This window comes from Elaeis guineensis, chromosome 8, assembly GCF_000442705.2.
Source record: "Elaeis guineensis isolate ETL-2024a chromosome 8, EG11, whole genome shotgun sequence".
NCBI lineage: Eukaryota > Viridiplantae > Streptophyta > Magnoliopsida > Arecales > Arecaceae > Elaeis > Elaeis guineensis.
The window spans coordinates 27,164,207-27,177,894 of NC_026000.2; positions in this window are offsets into that span (position 1 = coordinate 27,164,207).

Here is a 13,688-nt window from a genome sequence, read left to right on the forward strand (position 1 = left end):
CTACTGGATCTGATGATCCTGAGATAATTCTTCTTCTCTTCCTGACTCTTCTGAATTTTTTGAACTTCTTTCTATTTGTCACTCCACCTGAGTATGACAATCTGCTAAGCTTCCTTTTGATTTTCATTGCCCTTTTACTATTGTTTCCTTCCATAAGCCTCAGACTTACTATGAAGCTAGTTTTAGTCTTAGTTGGCACCAAACAATGACCAAGGAATTATAGATTTGAGATAAAATACATACTTGGAATTGATTGATCTACCTATTTGAAAAACTACTATAGGCTACAAGTAGGCCTATAAAAATCAACACTCATCCTTATAGGTCTGTTGAGCATTATGAAGCTTATTTTGCGGCCACAGGTTTTACACAATAGTATGGTAGTGATTATGAGATGACTTTTGCTCTAATAGTTCATTTTACTTTAGTATGAAGTTGCTTATCTTAATAATGATCTGGTAAAGAAAGTATACATATAGTCTCCATCAGGATATGATCATCTACCAAGCATGGTATGTAGACTTCGATCCATCTTGCATGGTCTTTAGCATTATTATTGGCTAGTTTGGCTTTACTACTAGTACTTATGACTCTATCCTCTTTGTTGGTATCTCTGATAATAGCACCACTCTTTTATTACTCTATGCTGATAATATGATAATCATTGTAATGATCTTATTGGTATCTCGGAACTCAATAATTTTTTAGGCTTATATTTTGAGATGAAAGATTTTAGTTCTCTCATCAACTTTTTTGGCTTCGAAGTCTCTTCTGGCACTAATTATTATTATCTTTCTTAGGGTAACTATGCTTTCGATCTTCTCTCTCAAGCTGGATTGGCTTGAGGTCCCTCTACTCCACATATTGCACACTATTTAATTGTGCTTTGTATTCTTCATTGTATCAGGGCATCTTCTTTTATAGTCCATATTTTTTAGTCTATTTATCCCTTGAATTATATGTTTATTTAGATGCTGATTGGGCAGGTAATTGCATCAATTATTATTCTACTACTAGTTTTTTATTTCTTCTTAGGCATCTTTCTTAATTATCTCTTAGCAAATCAAAAAGCAAACGATGACTGCTAAGTTTAGTATTGAATCCTACCATCAAGCCCTAGCAAACATAATCTAGGAGCTTCTTTGGCTTCATGGGTAATTGGAGGATATGGTGTTACCAATTCATATATCATAATTACTCATTGTGAAGATACTTTTTAGATTACTCAAAATGATGTCTTTCATGAACACATTAAACATAGAAAAAGACTATCATTTTGTGCAGTAGCATATCGATCAAGATATTGTTCGACTTTTTTCTATTATCTCAGTTAATCAAATAGTTAATATATTCTTTAGTCACATCCACTTGCATGCTTTCAAAATCTGATTTTCAAACCCAAGTTGGCTTTTGTTCTATCATCTTGAGTTTAAGGGGGGATATTCATGTATATGTGCAGATTCAATGAACTTCAATTCTTTCTTTTAATTACTCTCGTGGTTGTCTATGATTTCTCCTATAATATTCCTATAATATTTTTTGTAATATTTTTTTCACATTATACACAACTTTATAAGTAGAGTCAATTGGTGTATAGCTTAAAACATAAAAAAATATAAATACTATTCTCTTTTTTATCTCTTAATTCCTTATACTATCAAAAGTTTTTTTATTTTGTCTATTTTAGCCTTTTAGTTTGATTTTGCTTCTCTCCCATGTTTCATTTTTACTAGTCCTTATGGTCTTTTCTATGTATGTCATGGAACTAAGAGTGTTATTTTGTTTAGAGGTTGTTTTTAGAGGGGCTTTTTATGGTCAAAAACTAATAGTTGTGCTATATTCTAGTGGTCTGTGGTTTTGTTGAAAGGTTATTTTTTTTTTTTTCTCTATTTTTTCTTTTGCATCTTTATATTTCATTTCATTCCTTATGATATGAGTTGGTGGATCTTCCATGGTTTCGCTCAAAAAAAGGGATATATAGTGAAGGTAGTAAGACAAACATATAAGCTGATGGAAGATAGTAAAAACACAAGAGTCATGGAATATTGCAATCTATTAAACTTGGAAGAATTCATAAGTTTTGTATATTATTCGATTGTTAAACTATATCATAATTCTCATAAACAAAATTGATGATTCACCAAAGAACATGGAAGCAATCACAGCCTAAGATTATGTTATGATCATAAAATAGTGAGAGCGACAAAAAAAAATATTAGTGCTTTTTTAGCAGAAAAGAAACTTTGAAAGCATAACTTCATGATGCAAGTTCAACAAATCTTTTATATTTATACTATAAAATCTTAGATTTCATTTTCTACAACCAGTGATATCCTAAGTTTCATAGCATGTTATTTTATTATCTAATAAATTACTCACACATTCTAAATGCTAATGTTTTCTATTAGGTTTGATAAATGACAAGTTCTTTTTGGTTTATAGCTGTTTGCTAGTACTTTACAGGGTTCTAAGCTACTCGATGTTTGCAGTAATTTTGATCATACCTTCTATACTTTAAGATTCATGAGAAAATATTCTGTATGGCGATATGACGGCTTTCATTTCTCTACTCGTATGACAACAAAACTCATGGGTCCAAAAAACATGCCATTTAAGGTACACACAAAAGCAAAAAATTATTAGTTAGAATAGTTCTACCACATGAATTTTAGGCCATCCGATAAAACATGCCACATCATTCAAGGAGATTAAAAAAATTTGACAAAAATTGGATTAGAAATGGCTAAGCATGGTTATATGTGTATTTTATTTTCATTTACACTTTTCAATCAAGTAGGAAGTTTTGAATATTGAATCACCAAAAACCCATATTGTTGGCTTTTTTCCATGTGAGTCTTTCATGTTGTTGGTTCCAATGCCTCTAAAAAGAGAGAGCGTGGGCCTAATATTAATGCGAAGTTTGCCAAGAAGAAGGCCAAGGAAAAAAACTTTGATATTCAGTTCCCTCATCCATTTGACAAAGTATGTGGAGAATAAGCTAAGTATTTCAAATCAAACATGACAGTATGTGTTAGGCAGCTTACACCTCTTTAAGTTAAAGATTGGAAAGATATATCCGATTGAGGATATCAAGACAATGTGAAAATTTCTGAAGGTTCATATATATATATATATATATATATATATATATATATATATATATATATATATATATATGGTTTATTTTGGAAAATAAGTTTTTATGATTAATAGCAATTTTACACATCTTTAGAATTATATGGTATTGTTATTTGATTAATTGTTACAAATAAGTATTGTTACTAATATGATTTTTAGGATAGTTTTTTTTCTCAGATGATATTTATCCATATATTATGAAATAAGTATAAAAATAATATAGGATTCAAATTTATAATTTACACAAAGCATACCGTAAAAAGAAAGGTTATTCAGATGATGTGCCTCTAGAAGATTGGCAGTGGTTGATTAAGCATAAATAGGGTACATAAAAATTTAAGATACTTTCTTATGATCATTTTGACCATATTATTTATTTTTTTAATTATCTTAATATATTTTAAATTTAATATATTTCTTTAATATAGGATATAAGCATCCAAAATACATCCAATAGGTGTAAACTAGAGGTTGGATGCATTACAGATAGAAAGTCAATAGTTCAAAAAGTCTATGAGATAATAATACTCATACTAATTTCTACTATTATACTACAAGTTAGAAGTTCATAACCTTCTAACTTAACGTCTAAGTTTTTGTTTTTATTTTTTTTCATTTTGTTCATTGCGAACAGAAAAATCCAGAGTCTAAAGAGTGGTCGGATGCTATGACGGTTTGGAAGGTCACTCGTTTGAGATCTAATGGAAGTTGATCCATTCTAAATGGAGAAGAGATTATGATATATAGAATATGATTATTATAGTTCATGATTTTATATTAATAATTTTTAGTTATATTTTATTATTATTATATATAAATATAGAACAAGTTTTAAGAGATGGGTGAGAAAATTTTTTCTACATCGGTGCCACTGGTTGAGCATTCGTACTTATATTGGAAAAGAGATTAAGCCACTCATATAGTTTAGAAATAAGGAAAATCACATTGGCCTCCAAAGAAACATAGAGTATTCATGCACAGATTAAGGATGTATGAAAGCGTATTGATATTTTAGAGAATGAAGTCTAAAGGCTTACTGAGATGACAAAAAAGCCAAAAAAGATTAATTTACAACTCCAAGCAAACATATAATTCCAACGTGCAGAACTTGAGGCTCAACATAAAACCATAGAGACACAATGTACAGAAATATAAAAGAGATCCAAAAAAGCTTGCAACATCCAATGCCTTTTTTTTTTTGCACACTTTCATAGTGGTGAATTATTTCTTGATCAGTTTGCTGGTGCATCTTCCTTGGCTATCCCTACTAACAATATAAATTTCATAATTAAAAATATATTATATGAGTGGCTAAATTTATTTTATTTTCATCATTCAATAAGTATTACTTCTTGTTCTCTTCTCCTTATAATATTTATGTAATTGAGTTAATATACTAATTAATTTTTTTATTTATTCATTATGCAGGATCATGCTTGAACTTACTTGGGATCATGGTTTTTGTGTATTATGCAAGATGGTTTTTATGCATTATGCAGGATGATAGGATCATAGCACATATTTTTTATATTTCACTATGGGTATGTATGGACTGGAAGTTATAATAATATTTTAGATACATTTTAACATTATAATGGATATGTAAGGATTTGATATATATAATTTGTGCACATCTATGTTTATTGTTATTATGAATGTAAATTGATCTCAATTTGTAAAGCAGGTAATACAACATACACTCATAAGGTTTTTATTTTTTTTAAAAAAAATTATTATCAGTGACATCTTGTCGTCACTAAAAACATATTTAATGGTGATACTAATTATCACTAACATTGCATACTTTTAGTAACAACATTATTTGTCACTAATATTATTTCATTTTAATAGCAAAAAGTATTATCCCTAATATGTTAATACTAGTGACGATATTGTTTGTCACTAATATTATTTTATTTCAGTGATAAAGAGTATTGTCACTAATATATTAACACTAGTGGCCCCTTTGTTGTCACTATAGAAAAGAATATCATGACACTACTTGCGTCACTAATAGTTATTGTATTGATGACAATATTTACGTCACTATTATCACAAATATTAGTGATAACATCGTCATCGTTAATAGTAATAGATTTTATGACAATATTATCATCACTGGTATTATAAATATTAGTGATAATAATATCATCACTATTTTGACTAATAGTGACCAACTTTAAAGGTCATCACTAATATATTAGTGAGTTAAGTATTAGTGATAACAAATGATAACCCAAAATATCATCACTAAAACTATTAGTGGCGGTATTTTATGTTTTCAATAATAATTTTTGTTGCTATTAAAAATCTAATTTTTTGTAATATGTACATTTGTCGAGAAGCGAAATCATTTTGTCCTCCCATTTACTAACATCGCTTAGATCTGGATCAAATTGATGGACTATAAATGTTCCTTCTAATAGGTCCAGAAATGGTGGCTCTGGTTTGGCTAGACCGGTTCCAACCTAGCTATTGCTCCTCATGCATCCATCTCGTTTGGGTTCCAAAGATTTTGTTTGGAGTTCAGTGGAGACATCTTCAAGTTAGTTGCATGTTCAAGGTTTGCATTGGCCTCTTACTTCTGCACTCATAATTAAAGCTTCTAAAGATATTGACAGTGAGCTACCAACAAAAGTTACAGCATTAAAAACAAACCCATGAGTGAGGAGTCAAAGTTGGTGTTCATTTTTGTCAGGTCTTAAGAGTTCAGTCTACCAAATCGAAGAATGAAGAAGAAAAAGATCTCAGTGAACTTTGTGTGCATCATGGTGCCCTAATTTCCTCCAGTTTGCTAGGGTGGCCCGCGGCAGGCCATCTTGCGTTTACCACGTATAAAAGGGAAGACAATGTTTGGAGGTTTTCTATACTTGTTTTGTAATTGCTTGGAGGCTACTAGCGACATCTATTTGTGCATGCATAATTCATTGGCATCTAGAAGTACAATGGACGTAAGAAACCATATCAACCTTTTGTGCTATCTGTACCTTCTTACAGCATTTAATCTTAGCACATAATTAAATGAGCTTTTCAATTTTGTGTAAAAAATTATCTCAAAAGCAGTTGAAATGAGCAAAAATGAAAATGTAGTTTATTAAGATTGCAAAAATAAACTAAGTTCTTCATGATATCTCCAGCTTAATCTGAAAGTACGGTTGACTGAGCTTGTTCGATCAGAAAATGAGAATGAATCAAACTTAGACTTCATTAAGCTCAACTTAAAAATGAGCCAAGTTCCAATATTTTGTGCTTGCTAAATAAATAGTAGCTTCGACTTGGTGATAAGCTCTCTAGCTTAATTCCCAAATTAGCCAAACTATAATATTTGTTCTCAAGCTAGGCTTGAGCTCAAGTACTTTTGGAGTCTAGCTGGAGCAACCTAAAGTTTGGCTTGCTTGCGGCATTAGATGAATCTCAAGTAGAAAATAATTTGTCGTTCATTGACAAGGTTGTCCCTTTTTTTTGTGTGCATGAGAGAGGGTTGGAGGAGAAGAATTCTTCGATTAACACCGTTCTTTCTAGCTGAAAGATATTTTTTTTCTTCTATTACGGAAGGTTTAGTCCCACATCAGTTGTGAGTCAAAAGTTGTTGGGAATAGTGTCCCAAAGCCAATCGTCAGCCTGTTGACGGTTGTGCTCCTTTTTGTATTAGTACATGAATTATAAATAAATAAAAATTATTTTGATATTTTTTCATCACAAATGTTTCATCTTCTAATGAACTCCTGTGTTGTGGTGAAGTCCTTAGGACTATTTAGACTCGACAAAGGAAGATTTATCGCTTATTCCTTAAACATGTTCGCGACCAAATGATACGTTGTTACCAAGGATGACAACGTTTATCGAGCATAGGTCGTTGTGTGCCATATGGGTTGGTTGTCCTCATAACCAAAGAGTGTGGAGACACTGGTATGGCATACAGGTGAGATGTAATGGTACATCTGCACTGAACGTGACCAACTCCGGAGCTATTTCTGCTGTCAAGATTTGCTCCGATGGGATATGGGTATAAATGTCCCTCCGACCTGAGACCGTCACAGTGACTTGCAAGCAACTCACTGCACTTAGGCACTGGACTACCTGAATTTTTAATTCAGTGACGGAAGGTTGCTGGGTGTAGTCAAGTACTTGACTTGTCGGTGCGTGTGTCAAGATGGGATTGACCACTCCAGTTTAGGAGCTGTGTACAGTCGTGTTTCAATTTAGCAAAACCTTGATCAGGGTAGTCCTAGTGAGGAGTCACAGGACTAATTGAATTGAGCACGATTCGGATGATATCATCAGGGTTGACAGTTTAACCCTGAGTCATCCTAAACACAGAGGTCAAAAGGGATGATTATACGGTAACCATATTCACGTAGGTTCTGAATGTTGTGATTACGATTATTCGACCTATCCGATCATCGGGTACCATTGCTAGATGGTCACTTCGATTAGTACAGGAATTGATTCCTGTGCTACCGGTTTAGGTTCGAATCTGCGGGGTCACACACATTAGAGGTTCCTTTCTGATCTGATGGCTGATCATGAGTCTTATCTATCTGAAACTCTATGATTGAGAATTAGGATTCTCTAATCATGAGTTCCATACATTTTGGGTACCGAGGTCAAAATTTTGAATTTCAAATTTTGAATTTGAAATTTGAACTCTTTGATCAGGATTTCATATCGATGGTCTCTGATGCCTGATTGCCCATCGGATTTGAACTTAATATTTATGAGAGATTTAATTAGTGATTTAATCACTAATTAACTCAATTTGATTGAGTAATTATTTTTGGATCAAGTCCAATTGAATTGGATTCAGTTTGGATTGACCCGATTAGGTTAAATGTTGACCTAATCGCTAAGGTGGTTTAGTCCCTGATTTGATCAGGGGTTAGGTTTAGTTAATTTTTAATTTGATTAGGATTTTATTGATCTTAATTAAGCCTAATTATGTTGGGTTTAATCTGGTCTAATTATGCTTAACCTATTTTAAACTAGGTTGGCTCAATTTGAATCAAACCACCTTGTTTTAAATTCCCTGCGACACCCAACTTCCTTACACCCATTTGAATTCACGAGAAGAAACTTCTCATGAAATTTTTCTCATGCAAAACCCTTCCCCACGCCCTCATTTGTGCGCCATATGGATGGATAAAATAATTATTTAGCCATTCAAATTCAAAGCATGTTTGAATTTGAATGGATAACTTATCACTTGCCCTTTCATCCTTATCCATTTTGTGCACCACATTACTTACATGAGAAAAGGTTTCTCGTGAAACATTTTTCACGCACAAAGAGCCATGCCCCTTCTCTTCTCACGCCCAAAAGGATGGGGATAAGTTGGTTTTCGTTTGAATTCAAATTTGATTTGAATTCAAATGTGTAACCTCTTGTCTTTATCCTCTCACGCGGATAAGACACATTCGACGTTATTTTAAAAAGAGGAGAAAGGTGGGACGTGCAAAAAAATTTTAAGAGAGAAACTTTGGGGCGTGAGGAAGGCTTCTGCGTAAGGTGAAGGTCCAAAACCTTCCGAGAGAAAAAGAAAGAAAAGAGAGAAATTTGGGCGCAGGGTTTTTGGTGTGTACCCTAGGGTTTCTACCTAGGGTTCGGGAAGTGAGATTGGTGTGTCACGAGTGTCGTGAGTCCACCAAATTTCAGAGAGAGATCCATCAGCCTCTCAAGCAACTGTGCAAACAATCTGGAGCATCCGAGAAGTTGACACACATCAATCGAAGGAGTTCGATCAACATCTGTCATCAAAAGAGTGAAATCACGAACTAGCATTCATGAGGAGCTGATCAGACGGGAGCTTCGTGTGGACGATCCGCAGAGGCCAGATATTTGTGTGGCTATGATGTAATGATCAGAGCCCCCCGACGGTGATCAGATTGCGGTGATCGACTACCCGCAAAAGGTGATGTGTTCTGAACACAGTATTGTAAAACGTTTACTGATTCAAATTTGAATTTCAAATTTAAATGCATGTTGTTGTATCATATTTAGATCCTAGTGTAGGATTAATTAGTATTAATTAATGAGATTAATTAATAATTCCACTATAAAATAGTAATTTTGAAAAGTTTTAAAATTATCATTTTGCCCCTGCACTAAATTTTTGCTTCAAATAGTATCAGAGCCAGGTTCTAGAATATAATATACATATGCATGCATAGATTAAGGTGTAATCTATAAGTTTAAATTTGAAATTCAAAATTTAAAATTCAAAATTCAAAAAGATTTGAAATTTGAAATTTGAAATTTGTTAGAAGTTTCAAATTTGAAATTCAAAATTTAAAATTTGAAATTTGGTTGAAATCTCAAATTTGAAATTTGAAATTCGAAATTTGAAATTTGAAATTCAAAATTTAAAATTTGAAATTTGAAATTTGGTTGAAATCTTAAATTTGAAATTTAAAATTTGAAATTCAAAATTTGAAATTCGAAATTCGAAATTCAAAATTTAAAATTCAAAGATTGAAAATTCAAAATTTGAAATTTGGTTGAAATCTCAAATTAAAAATTTAAAATTTAAAATTTGAAATTTGAAATTTAAAATTCAAAATTTAAATTTTGAAATTGGTATATTTAGATATACTTGATCCAAGTAGCAAGTAATCTAATTGGGTTGGTTGCCATGGCCGTCCGGTCATAGGAGAAAAGTAGGGTTTAAAGGCCCTCTCTTCCCATTCGATGGGGTCTCCTATGGCGGTAGGGGTATCGATGCAATTATATCCCATGCCGATGAAGCAGCGAAAGGACTTAATTAAGAAATTTATCATGAATGTGCTAGATTAGATCTAAAAAAAAATTTATGATTTATTTTGAGTTATTTTCTATTATGAAATGAGCAATAGAATTGCTGTTTATGAAATGTGCTGACCCATTTGTGAAATGAGTTAACACATTTGGTGAACAGAAAATAAAATCTTTCAAATTTGAAAATTATTTTCGAAATACCAAACCCTGACCCATCAGCCCAAGTACTTAATTAAAAGAATTAAGTGTTGTCTAGTAGGTCTAGAATTGTGAATTAAGACCTAAGACAATTGCATAAACTTGTGGGTCAATGGGTTAGATGAATTAGGTCCATAATTAGGTTAGACCTAAGGTTAGTTTAAAAAATAGACTAAATGGAGTAATTGGTCAAATCTAATCAAAAGTTGAATTAGATTAGGTCAAGGATACTCTAGACTCAACTTCAATAGTTGTAGTTGAATGGATCCATGTCTTTAACTAGACCAAGATGGACTTAATTCATGGCTACGCGGTGGAGCCCTATTTACTAAGTTGATCAAAATTAAAACTAATGAACCGGTTGGTGTCTAAGGTAAGTTCGGCAGTTTTGACCAGTGGTTCTCAAGCGGGAGCTACTCGCATTGATTCGATCATTGACGAGTTAATGGCAAATCCCCACCACTGATCTCACTTACCTGGCCAATCTGGTAAGTTAGATTTTGATTAGATCACTTGGTGATTAGAGCTCACCCATGTCATTAGGTAAATCAGTGTGACTGATTTAGGTGCTCCTAATGCCAGCTTTAATTAAATCTTTTTTTAATCTGACTTGGTGAAGTCAGTGGGAGGATTGAAATTGGCTGGATGATTTCTTCTCTACTATTCTTTAATAAAATTCTCAAAATTATTAGGTCTCTAAAATGATTAAGTTATAATGATAACTAAGTCATAGCCTCCCATTAAGTGAGTGATAATGAGTCCATTAGTTCAATGATCATTGGAGGCCCAAAGGCCTGGTGCTCATTGGCTAATGGAATTATTATTCATAATATGATAATTTGATTGAGTCTTTCTGATGGTGGTTAGGTTGGCCGGCCAAAGTCGGGCCTGATCATTTATTGGCCGATTCACTAAATTAAGTCATGTAAATGGTTGGACCTAACCAGAACTTTTCAGTGGAGGCCAAAGCCTACTGATTAGGTTCTGGGGCAAAATCAATTACTAGAAGTTGTTTAGAGAAACAACTGGTTAAGAACCTACCCATAGATGCACATGGGTTGACCAACCAAAGTTGGGCTCGTGTGTAGTCTGTGTGGATTCTAGTACCCATTAAGGAATTAAAGTAATTCCTTGAATTGGAGGATGAGGCTACCAGTTCGTAAAAATATTGAAAAAAACTTTAGACTAAAATTCAAGTCTTTAGTATTAATTTATGTACTAATAGAGGTCTCGTTTTTCTTTAAGCAGCTATGGCCACTACCCTGTCGCTCCGGTCATTATTAGATAATGACAAGCTCATGGGATCCAATTTCGATAGCTGGTATCAAAAATTGAAAATCGTCCTTGAGCATGAGCGAATCCTTTATGTAGTAACGGATCCAGCACCTGAGGAGCCAGCTCCGAACGCTAGTAAGACGATCCGAGACACTTACTTGAAGTGGCTGAATGACCGCACCACCGTTCGATGTATTATGCTGGCAGTAATGAATGACGAGTTCAGCCGAAGGTTTGAGAACGCCCAGCCACAGGAGATGCTTCAAATGTTGAACGACTCCTTTGGCACGCCTGACGACGTTGAAAGGCACAAAACTAGTTGTGCCATTTTCAATGCTCGGATGAGGGATGGGGCCTCAGTCACTGATCATGTACTGTACATGATCGAGATGATTGAGCGCCTAAGCAAATTAGGCTTTCCTCTGCACGAGCAGCTCGGTAAGGATGCGATCCTTAATTTCTTGCCCAAGTCCTTCCTCCCATTCCTTACTCATTTTCGAATGACAAAGCCTGCAGTAAACTACCACGGATTGTTGGGGTTGCTGCAGAACTTTGAGAAGGATCACCAACTCCATAAGGAGTCGGTGAATGTAGTGGGAGGGTCTTCTTCTCGTCGTCAACCCTTTGGGAAGGGGAAGAAGAACAAGAAGAAGAAAAATAAGAAGGTGCAATCTCATGCTGGGACAGTAGCACGGGGTCAGACCAAGAAGCGCAAGCACGACCAGAGCCAGGCGGAGTGCTTCTTTTGCAAGAAGCACGGGCATTGGAAGAGAAACTGTCCTCAATACATTGCCTCCCTGGACCCGAACAGGCCAAAGAAGAAGCAAGGTAATTATATGATAACTCCTTGCAACTTTTCGATTTGTGATACTACTGCCTGGGTATTGGATACCAGAAGCCCTTATCATATTTGTAATTCGATGCAAGGTCTGCAGGTCAGTAGGAGATTTGATGAAGGCGAGAGGTTCCTGAATGTTGGAGATGGAAGCAAAGTTCCAGTTCTAGCTTTAGGAATCATGAGTCTTGTAATCAATTCTCTTAATGTAATTCTGAGTGAATGTCACTATTGTCCAAATTTTTTATTAAATATTATTTCTGTAGGCCTTTTGGCCATGTACGGTTATGATTTTTTAATAAAAAAAAATATTTACAATATCATTTTGAATGGTGTTACAATATTTGTTGGATAATTAAATAGTGAAATTTACTTACTATCACAACCTGTTAATGTGGTTCAAAAATTCGATAAACGCTCTAGAATAGATAATGTGTCAGAAGTCTACCTTTGGCACTGTAGGCTAGGTCATATCAATAAGAACAGGATAAACAGGTTGGCTCAGAAGGAATTCTTGAAGTTAGTGATTGTGAATCACTTCCAACCTGTGAGTCCTATCTTCTTGGGAAGATGACCAAGTCACCTTTTACTGGAAAAGGTGAGCGAGCCAGTGACTCTTAGATCTGGTACATTCTAATGTATGTGGACCCATGAGCTCAAGTGCAAGAGGTGGATTTTTCTACTTCATAACCTTCACAGACGACCTATCTAGGTATGGGTATGTCTATTTAATGAGCATAAGTCGGAATCATTTGAAATGTTCAAAACTATTTCGAAATGAGGTAGAAAAACAAACTGGGAAGTGTATTAAAACTCTTCGATCTGATCGAGGAGGAGAATACCTTTCCAATGAGTTTCTGACGTATCTAGGGGAGAATGGAATTCTCTTTCAGTGGACTCCTCCTGGAACACCACAACATAATGGTGTGTCTGAAAGGAGGAATCGGACCCTGTTAGACATGGTTTCGATCTATGATGGGGTTTGCTGGTCTGCTGATCTTCCTTTGGGGATATGCGCTCGAATCGGTTTGTTACCTTCTAAATAGAGTTCCGAGTAAGTCTGTAGCCAAAAGCCATATGAGATATGGATAGGACGTAAGCCAGTACTCTCGCACCTTAGGGTTTGGGGGTGTCCGGCTTATGTTAAACGTTTAATTACAGACAAGCTTGGATCTAGGTCTAACAAGTGTAATTTTATAGGGTACCCAAAAGAGACCAAAGGGTATTATTTCTACCTTGCTGATGAGCAAAGGTGTTTGTCAGCCTTAAGGCAATCTTTTTAGAAAAGGAGTTCCTTAGTGAAGGAACTGTTGCCTCTAAAGTCGAACTTGACGAAGTTCGACAGGTGGAAAAACCGACACATGTTACTGAACCTGAACCGGATTTGATTAGATCAGATCCGGAGCCCATTGATTATGCACCCTTAAGGCGGTCTGGTAGAGTACCACATCAACCGGACAGATACTATGGTTTCTTGGTCCGGGATGGTGAT